Genomic DNA, 7,431 nt, shown 5'->3' with positions numbered 1-7,431 from the left:
TTTGCAACACATACCATTTGAGGTCAACGCTCAAACCATTCTTATTTCTCACTTGTAACGCCTAGGTTTTAAGGGACTCAGCAACCCTTTTTTCCCTGTCTGTTATTAGAGCTCTCCTCTTTGCTGCAAATCGGTTATGTTTTGGTACTGAATGGGAAAAATCGGTGGCTCTCTAGCAAAGAGTGGAGGACAGAATTGATTGGAAAAAACAAGGGGCCAGTGCCTCTTCTGAGCATCAAAAGTTCAACCTTTAGCTTATGAGACGGATTTGCTTCCTACTGTGTTAACGAGGCAAGTTGCGCAAATTGAACTGCAGACGTTTCTTGTGGTCAAGTAGTAAACTTCTTTTTTTTACATTGTCACTGATACCGCTATGCATCATTTCCCATATGGTCTAGCGGTTAGGATTCCTGGTTCTCACCCAGGCGGACCCGGGTTCGACTCCCGGTATGGAAAGTACCCTTTTCTGTACTAACTACTGATGCGTTATTTTCAGTCAAACCGTATCTCAGGTACAATTTGGACTTAACCGTCAAAAATGCTGAGCACCAGCTTTTTGTCCATTCATTGCGGACTTTTGGCGCAAGACTGAGTTTGGTTTCATAGCTCAAATCCTTTCCCAACTACCGTCTTTTTTACACCAAAGGTGTTAAGAGACTCAACAACCCATTTGTACTGTCTGTCATTTGGGCTCACAATTTCTTCATTATCAGAATCATTTTAGAACTGAAAGGGAAAGTACTAAATTGGGGACAATATCTCTTAAGAAAAGAGGAATATGCTGCCCCGTGTGAGGATCGAACTCACGACCTTCAGATTATGAGACTGACGCGCTACCTACTGCGCTAACGAGGCAAGACACACAAGCTAATCTGCAGACACTTCTTGTGCAAGGCACGAAACTTATTTTTTTCATATTGTCAACGAGCTTGAAGGTATCTATTCCCATATGGTCTAGCGGTTAGGATTCCTGGTTTTCACCCAGGCGGCCCGGGTTCGACTCCCGGTATGGGAATTCACTTTTTTCTGTACTACTGCCAACATTCAAAGACTGAAATGTGTTTTGCAAATAAAAGTACTTCAGATAGAATTTGCACTTTGCAGTCAAAAATGCTGAACACCAGGGTATTTTTCATTCATTCTGACCTTTTGCACAAGATTTAATTTTGTTTCATAGCTTAACTCATTCTCAACTACACCTTTTTACTCCAAAGTGTTAGGGGCCCAACAATCCATGTGTTCTGTCTGTCATTAGGGCTCCTACTTCATTTCCAATCGGAAACATTTCAGAAATTAATGGGAAAGTTCTGAGTTGGTAACACAGTCTCCTGAGAAAAGGAGGGAGTAGTACCACATGTGAGAAATAAACTCATATTCTTCAGATTGCCAACTGATATGCTAATTATGGTGTTCATGTGGAAAGTTTTAGCTTTAGTAATGTAAAATTTATTTAATCAAAGCAAAAAACTTCTTTTTTTTTTTTTTTTTTTAAACCTGTTTTGTTGGTTAGTGTAAAGCTTGCCCCATGCGGAAAAGGACCTAGCATCGCTGGTTGACTGGTTCAATTCCTGCTATGGGAGTGACCTCCTTTGGCATATGTACGCACATTCAAAAACTGCCACGAACCTTGTAGATGGAATCAGTTTAGGTTGGAACTGCTCTATGCAGCAAAAATGTCAACCACCAGAGTTTTGGGTTATTTATTTGCAACACATACCATTTGAGGTCAACGCTCAAACCATTCTTATTTCTCACTTGTAACGCCTAGGTTTTAAGGGACTCAGCAACCCTTTTTTCCCTGTCTGTTATTAGAGCTCTCCTCTTTGCTGCAATCGGTTATGTTTTGGTACTGAATGGGAAAAATCGGTGGCTCTCTAGCAAAGATGGAGACAGAATTGATTGAAAAAACAAGGGGCCAGTGCCTCTTCTGAGCATCAAAAGTTCAACCTTTAGCTTATGAGACGGATTTGCTTCCTACTGTGTTAACGAGGCAAGTTGCGCAAATTGAACTGCAGACGTTTCTTGTGTCAAGTAGTAAACTTCTTTTTTTTACATTGTCACTGATACCGCTATGCATCATTTCCCATATGGTCTAGCGGTTAGGATTCCTGGTTCTCACCCAGGCGGCCCGGGTTCGACTCCCGGTATGGGAAAGTACCCTTTTCTGTACTAACTACTGATGCGTTATTTTCAGTCAAACGTATCTCAGGTACAATTTGGACTTAACCGTCAAAAATGCTGAGCACCAGCTTTTTGTCCATTCATTGCGACTTTTGGCGCAAGACTGAGTTTGGTTTCATAGCTCAAATCATTCCCAACTACCTCTTTTTACACCAAAGGTGTTAAGAGACTCAACAACCCATTTGTACTGTCTGTCATTTGGGCTCACAATTTCTTCATTATCAGAATCATTTTAGAACTGAAAGGGAAAGTTCTAAATTGGGGACAATATCTCTTAAGAAAAGAGGAATATGCTGCCCCGTGTGAGGATCGAACTCACGACCTTCAGATTATGAGACTGACGCGCTACCTACTGCGCTAACGAGGCAAGACACACAAGCTAATCTGCAGACACTTCTTGTGCAAGGCACGAAACTTATTTTTTTCATATTGTCAACGAGCTTGAAGGTATCTATTCCCATATGGTCTAGCGGTTAGGATTCCTGGTTTTCACCCAGGCGGCCCGGGTTCGACTCCCGGTATGGGAATTCACTTTTTTCTGTACTACTGCCAACATTCAAAGACTGAAATGTGTTTTGCAAATAAAAGTACTTCAGATAGAATTTGCACTTTGCAGTCAAAAATGCTGAACACCAGGGTATTTTTCATTCATTCTGACCTTTTGCACAAGATTTAATTTTGTTTCATAGCTTAACTCATTCTCAACTACACCTTTTTACTCCAAAGTGTTAGGGGCCCAACAATCCATGTGTTCTGTCTGTCATTAGGGCTCCTACTTCATTTCCAATCGGAAACATTTCAGAAATTAATGGGAAAGTTCTGAGTTGGTAACACAGTCTCCTGAGAAAAGGAGGGAGTAGTACCACATGTGAGAAATAAACTCATATTCTTCAGATTGCCAACTGATATGCTAATTATGGTGTTCATGTGGAAAGTTTTAGCTTTAGTAATGTAAAATTTATTTAATCAAAGCAAAAAACTTCTTTTTTTTTTTTTTTTTTTTAAACCTGTTTTGTTGGTTAGTGTAAAGCTTGCCCCATGCGGAAAAGGACCTAGCATCGCTGGTTGACTGGTTCAATTCCTGCTATGGGAGTGACCTCCTTTGGCATATGTACGCACATTCAAAAACTGCCACGAACCTTGTAGATGGAATCAGTTTAGGTTGGAACTGCTCTATGCAGCAAAAATGTCAACCACCAGAGTTTTGGGTTATTTATTTGCACCACATACCATTTGAGGTCAACGCTCAAACCATTCTTATTTCTCACTTGTAACTCCTAGGTTTTAAGGGACTCAGCAACCCTTTTTTCCCTGTCTGTTATTAGAGCTCTCCTCTTTGCTGCAATCGGTTATGTTTTGGTACTGAATGGGAAAAATCGGTGGCTCTCTAGCAAAGATGGAGACAGAATTGATTGAAAAAACAAGGGGCCAGTGCCTCTTCTGAGCATCAAAAGTTCAACCTTTAGCTTATGAGACGGATTTGCTTCCTACTGTGTTAACGAGGCAAGTTGCGCAAATTGAACTGCAGACGTTTCTTGTGTCAAGTAGTAAACTTCTTTTTTTTACATTGTCACTGATACCGCTATGCATCATTTCCCATATGGTCTAGCGGTTAGGATTCCTGGTTCTCACCCAGGCGGCCCGGGTTCGACTCCCGGTATGGGAAAGTACCCTTTTCTGTACTAACTACTGATGCGTTATTTTCAGTCAAACGTATCTCAGGTACAATTTGGACTTAACCGTCAAAAATGCTGAGCACCAGCTTTTTGTCCATTCATTGCGACTTTTGGCGCAAGACTGAGTTTGGTTTCATAGCTCAAATCATTCCCAACTACCTCTTTTTACACCAAAGGTGTTAAGAGACTCAACAACCCATTTGTACTGTCTGTCATTTGGGCTCACAATTTCTTCATTATCAGAATCATTTTAGAACTGAAAGGGAAAGTTCTAAATTGGGGACAATATCTCTTAAGAAAAGAGGAATATGCTGCCCCGTGTGAGGATCGAACTCACGACCTTCAGATTATGAGACTGACGCGCTACCTACTGCGCTAACGAGGCAAGACACACAAGCTAATCTGCAGACACTTCTTGTGCAAGGCACGAAACTTATTTTTTTCATATTGTCAACGAGCTTGAAGGTATCTATTCCCATATGGTCTAGCGGTTAGGATTCCTGGTTTTCACCCAGGCGGCCCGGGTTCGACTCCCGGTATGGGAATTCACTTTTTTCTGTACTACTGCCAACATTCAAAGACTGAAATGTGTTTTGCAAATAAAAGTACTTCAGATAGAATTTGCACTTTGCAGTCAAAAATGCTGAACACCAGGGTATTTTTCATTCATTCTGACCTTTTGCACAAGATTTAATTTTGTTTCATAGCTTAACTCATTCTCAACTACACCTTTTTACTCCAAAGTGTTAGGGGCCCAACAATCCATGTGTTCTGTCTGTCATTAGGGCTCCTACTTCATTTCCAATCGGAAACATTTCAGAAATTAATGGGAAAGTTCTGAGTTGGTAACACAGTCTCCTGAGAAAAGGAGGGAGTAGTACCACATGTGAGAAATAAACTCATATTCTTCAGATTGCCAACTGATATGCTAATTATGGTGTTCATGTGGAAAGTTTTAGCTTTAGTAATGTAAAATTTATTTAATCAAAGCAAAAAACTTCTTTTTTTTTTTTTTTTTTTAAACCTGTTTTGTTGGTTAGTGTAAAGCTTGCCCCATGCGGAAAAGGACCTAGCATCGCTGGTTGACTGGTTCAATTCCTGCTATGGGAGTGACCTCCTTTGGCATATGTACGCACATTCAAAAACTGCCACGAACCTTGTAGATGGAATCAGTTTAGGTTGGAACTGCTCTATGCAGCAAAAATGTCAACCACCAGAGTTTTGGGTTATTTATTTGCAACACATACCATTTGAGGTCAACGCTCAAACCATTCTTATTTCTCACTTGTAACGCCTAGGTTTTAAGGGACTCAGCAACCCTTTTTTCCCTGTCTGTTATTAGAGCTCTCCTCTTTGCTGCAATCGGTTATGTTTTGGTACTGAATGGGAAAAATCGGTGGCTCTCTAGCAAAGATGGAGACAGAATTGATTGAAAAAACAAGGGGCCAGTGCCTCTTCTGAGCATCAAAAGTTCAACCTTTAGCTTATGAGACGGATTTGCTTCCTACTGTGTTAACGAGGCAAGTTGCGCAAATTGAACTGCAGACGTTTCTTGTGTCAAGTAGTAAACTTCTTTTTTTTACATTGTCACTGATACCGCTATGCATCATTTCCCATATGGTCTAGCGGTTAGGATTCCTGGTTCTCACCCAGGCGGCCCGGGTTCGACTCCCGGTATGGGAAAGTACCCTTTTCTGTACTAACTACTGATGCGTTATTTTCAGTCAAACGTATCTCAGGTACAATTTGGACTTAACCGTCAAAAATGCTGAGCACCAGCTTTTTGTCCATTCATTGCGACTTTTGGCGCAAGACTGAGTTTGGTTTCATAGCTCAAATCATTCCCAACTACCTCTTTTTACACCAAAGGTGTTAAGAGACTCAACAACCCATTTGTACTGTCTGTCATTTGGGCTCACAATTTCTTCATTATCAGAATCATTTTAGAACTGAAAGGGAAAGTTCTAAATTGGGGACAATATCTCTTAAGAAAAGAGGAATATGCTGCCCCGTGTGAGGATCGAACTCACGACCTTCAGATTATGAGACTGACGCGCTACCTACTGCGCTAACGAGGCAAGACACACAAGCTAATCTGCAGACACTTCTTGTGCAAGGCACGAAACTTATTTTTTTCATATTGTCAACGAGCTTGAAGGTATCTATTCCCATATGGTCTAGCGGTTAGGATTCCTGGTTTTCACCCAGGCGGCCCGGGTTCGACTCCCGGTATGGGAATTCACTTTTTTCTGTACTACTGCCAACATTCAAAGACTGAAATGTGTTTTGCAAATAAAAGTACTTCAGATAGAATTTGCACTTTGCAGTCAAAAATGCTGAACACCAGGGTATTTTTCATTCATTCTGACCTTTTGCACAAGATTTAATTTTGTTTCATAGCTTAACTCATTCTCAACTACACCTTTTTACTCCAAAGTGTTAGGGGCCCAACAATCCATGTGTTCTGTCTGTCATTAGGGCTCCTACTTCATTTCCAATCGGAAACATTTCAGAAATTAATGGGAAAGTTCTGAGTTGGTAACACAGTCTCCTGAGAAAAGGAGGGAGTAGTACCACATGTGAGAAATAAACTCATATTCTTCAGATTGCCAACTGATATGCTAATTATGGTGTTCATGTGGAAAGTTTTAGCTTTAGTAATGTAAAATTTATTTAATCAAAGCAAAAAACTTCTTTTTTTTTTTTTTTTTTTTAAACCTGTTTTGTTGGTTAGTGTAAAGCTTGCCCCATGCGGAAAAGGACCTAGCATCGCTGGTTGACTGGTTCAATTCCTGCTATGGGAGTGACCTCCTTTGGCATATGTACGCACATTCAAAAACTGCCACGAACCTTGTAGATGGAATCAGTTTAGGTTGGAACTGCTCTATGCAGCAAAAATGTCAACCACCAGAGTTTTGGGTTATTTATTTGCACCACATACCATTTGAGGTCAACGCTCAAACCATTCTTATTTCTCACTTGTAACTCCTAGGTTTTAAGGGACTCAGCAACCCTTTTTTCCCTGTCTGTTATTAGAGCTCTCCTCTTTGCTGCAATCGGTTATGTTTTGGTACTGAATGGGAAAAATCGGTGGCTCTCTAGCAAAGATGGAGACAGAATTGATTGAAAAAACAAGGGGCCAGTGCCTCTTCTGAGCATCAAAAGTTCAACCTTTAGCTTATGAGACGGATTTGCTTCCTACTGTGTTAACGAGGCAAGTTGCGCAAATTGAACTGCAGACGTTTCTTGTGTCAAGTAGTAAACTTCTTTTTTTTACATTGTCACTGATACCGCTATGCATCATTTCCCATATGGTCTAGCGGTTAGGATTCCTGGTTCTCACCCAGGCGGCCCGGGTTCGACTCCCGGTATGGGAAAGTACCCTTTTCTGTACTAACTACTGATGCGTTATTTTCAGTCAAACGTATCTCAGGTACAATTTGGACTTAACCGTCAAAAATGCTGAGCACCAGCTTTTTGTCCATTCATTGCGACTTTTGGCGCAAGACTGAGTTTGGTTTCATAGCTCAAATCATTCCCAACTACCTCTTTTTACACCAAAGGTGTTAAGAGA

The 7,431-nt window shown here is 40.8% G+C and overlaps 12 non-coding genes across 12 annotated transcripts; 8 read left to right on the top strand and 4 right to left on the bottom strand.

Moving 5' to 3' along the window:
- Positions 1 to 782: 782 nt before the first annotated feature.
- Positions 783 to 855, bottom strand: TRNAM-CAU (transfer RNA methionine (anticodon CAU)). The gene has a single exon. It is a non-coding gene; the product is annotated as a tRNA-Met (tRNA).
- An 88-nt stretch (positions 856 to 943) lies between these two features.
- On the top strand, positions 944 to 1,015 carry TRNAE-UUC (transfer RNA glutamic acid (anticodon UUC)). Its single transcript has one exon. It is a non-coding gene; the product is annotated as a tRNA-Glu (tRNA).
- Positions 1,016 to 2,081: 1,066 nt separating this feature from the next.
- TRNAE-CUC (transfer RNA glutamic acid (anticodon CUC)) lies at positions 2,082 to 2,153 on the top strand. The gene has a single exon. It is a non-coding gene; the product is annotated as a tRNA-Glu (tRNA).
- Positions 2,154 to 2,475: 322 nt separating this feature from the next.
- On the bottom strand, positions 2,476 to 2,548 carry TRNAM-CAU (transfer RNA methionine (anticodon CAU)). Its single transcript has one exon. It is a non-coding gene; the product is annotated as a tRNA-Met (tRNA).
- An 88-nt stretch (positions 2,549 to 2,636) lies between these two features.
- On the top strand, positions 2,637 to 2,708 carry TRNAE-UUC (transfer RNA glutamic acid (anticodon UUC)). Its single transcript has one exon. It is a non-coding gene; the product is annotated as a tRNA-Glu (tRNA).
- Positions 2,709 to 3,775: 1,067 nt separating this feature from the next.
- Positions 3,776 to 3,847, top strand: TRNAE-CUC (transfer RNA glutamic acid (anticodon CUC)). Its single transcript has one exon. It is a non-coding gene; the product is annotated as a tRNA-Glu (tRNA).
- Positions 3,848 to 4,169: 322 nt separating this feature from the next.
- TRNAM-CAU (transfer RNA methionine (anticodon CAU)) lies at positions 4,170 to 4,242 on the bottom strand. Its single transcript has one exon. It is a non-coding gene; the product is annotated as a tRNA-Met (tRNA).
- Positions 4,243 to 4,330: 88 nt separating this feature from the next.
- On the top strand, positions 4,331 to 4,402 carry TRNAE-UUC (transfer RNA glutamic acid (anticodon UUC)). Its single transcript has one exon. It is a non-coding gene; the product is annotated as a tRNA-Glu (tRNA).
- Positions 4,403 to 5,468: 1,066 nt separating this feature from the next.
- On the top strand, positions 5,469 to 5,540 carry TRNAE-CUC (transfer RNA glutamic acid (anticodon CUC)). The gene has a single exon. It is a non-coding gene; the product is annotated as a tRNA-Glu (tRNA).
- Positions 5,541 to 5,862: 322 nt separating this feature from the next.
- On the bottom strand, positions 5,863 to 5,935 carry TRNAM-CAU (transfer RNA methionine (anticodon CAU)). The gene has a single exon. It is a non-coding gene; the product is annotated as a tRNA-Met (tRNA).
- An 88-nt stretch (positions 5,936 to 6,023) lies between these two features.
- On the top strand, positions 6,024 to 6,095 carry TRNAE-UUC (transfer RNA glutamic acid (anticodon UUC)). The gene has a single exon. It is a non-coding gene; the product is annotated as a tRNA-Glu (tRNA).
- Positions 6,096 to 7,162: 1,067 nt separating this feature from the next.
- On the top strand, positions 7,163 to 7,234 carry TRNAE-CUC (transfer RNA glutamic acid (anticodon CUC)). Its single transcript has one exon. It is a non-coding gene; the product is annotated as a tRNA-Glu (tRNA).
- The last annotated feature ends 197 nt before the right edge of the window (positions 7,235 to 7,431 follow it).

Source organism: Ranitomeya imitator, unplaced genomic scaffold, assembly GCF_032444005.1.
Source record: "Ranitomeya imitator isolate aRanImi1 unplaced genomic scaffold, aRanImi1.pri SCAFFOLD_252, whole genome shotgun sequence".
Lineage (NCBI taxonomy): Eukaryota > Metazoa > Chordata > Amphibia > Anura > Dendrobatidae > Ranitomeya > Ranitomeya imitator.
This window is presented reverse-complemented; position numbering and strand designations above follow the sequence as displayed.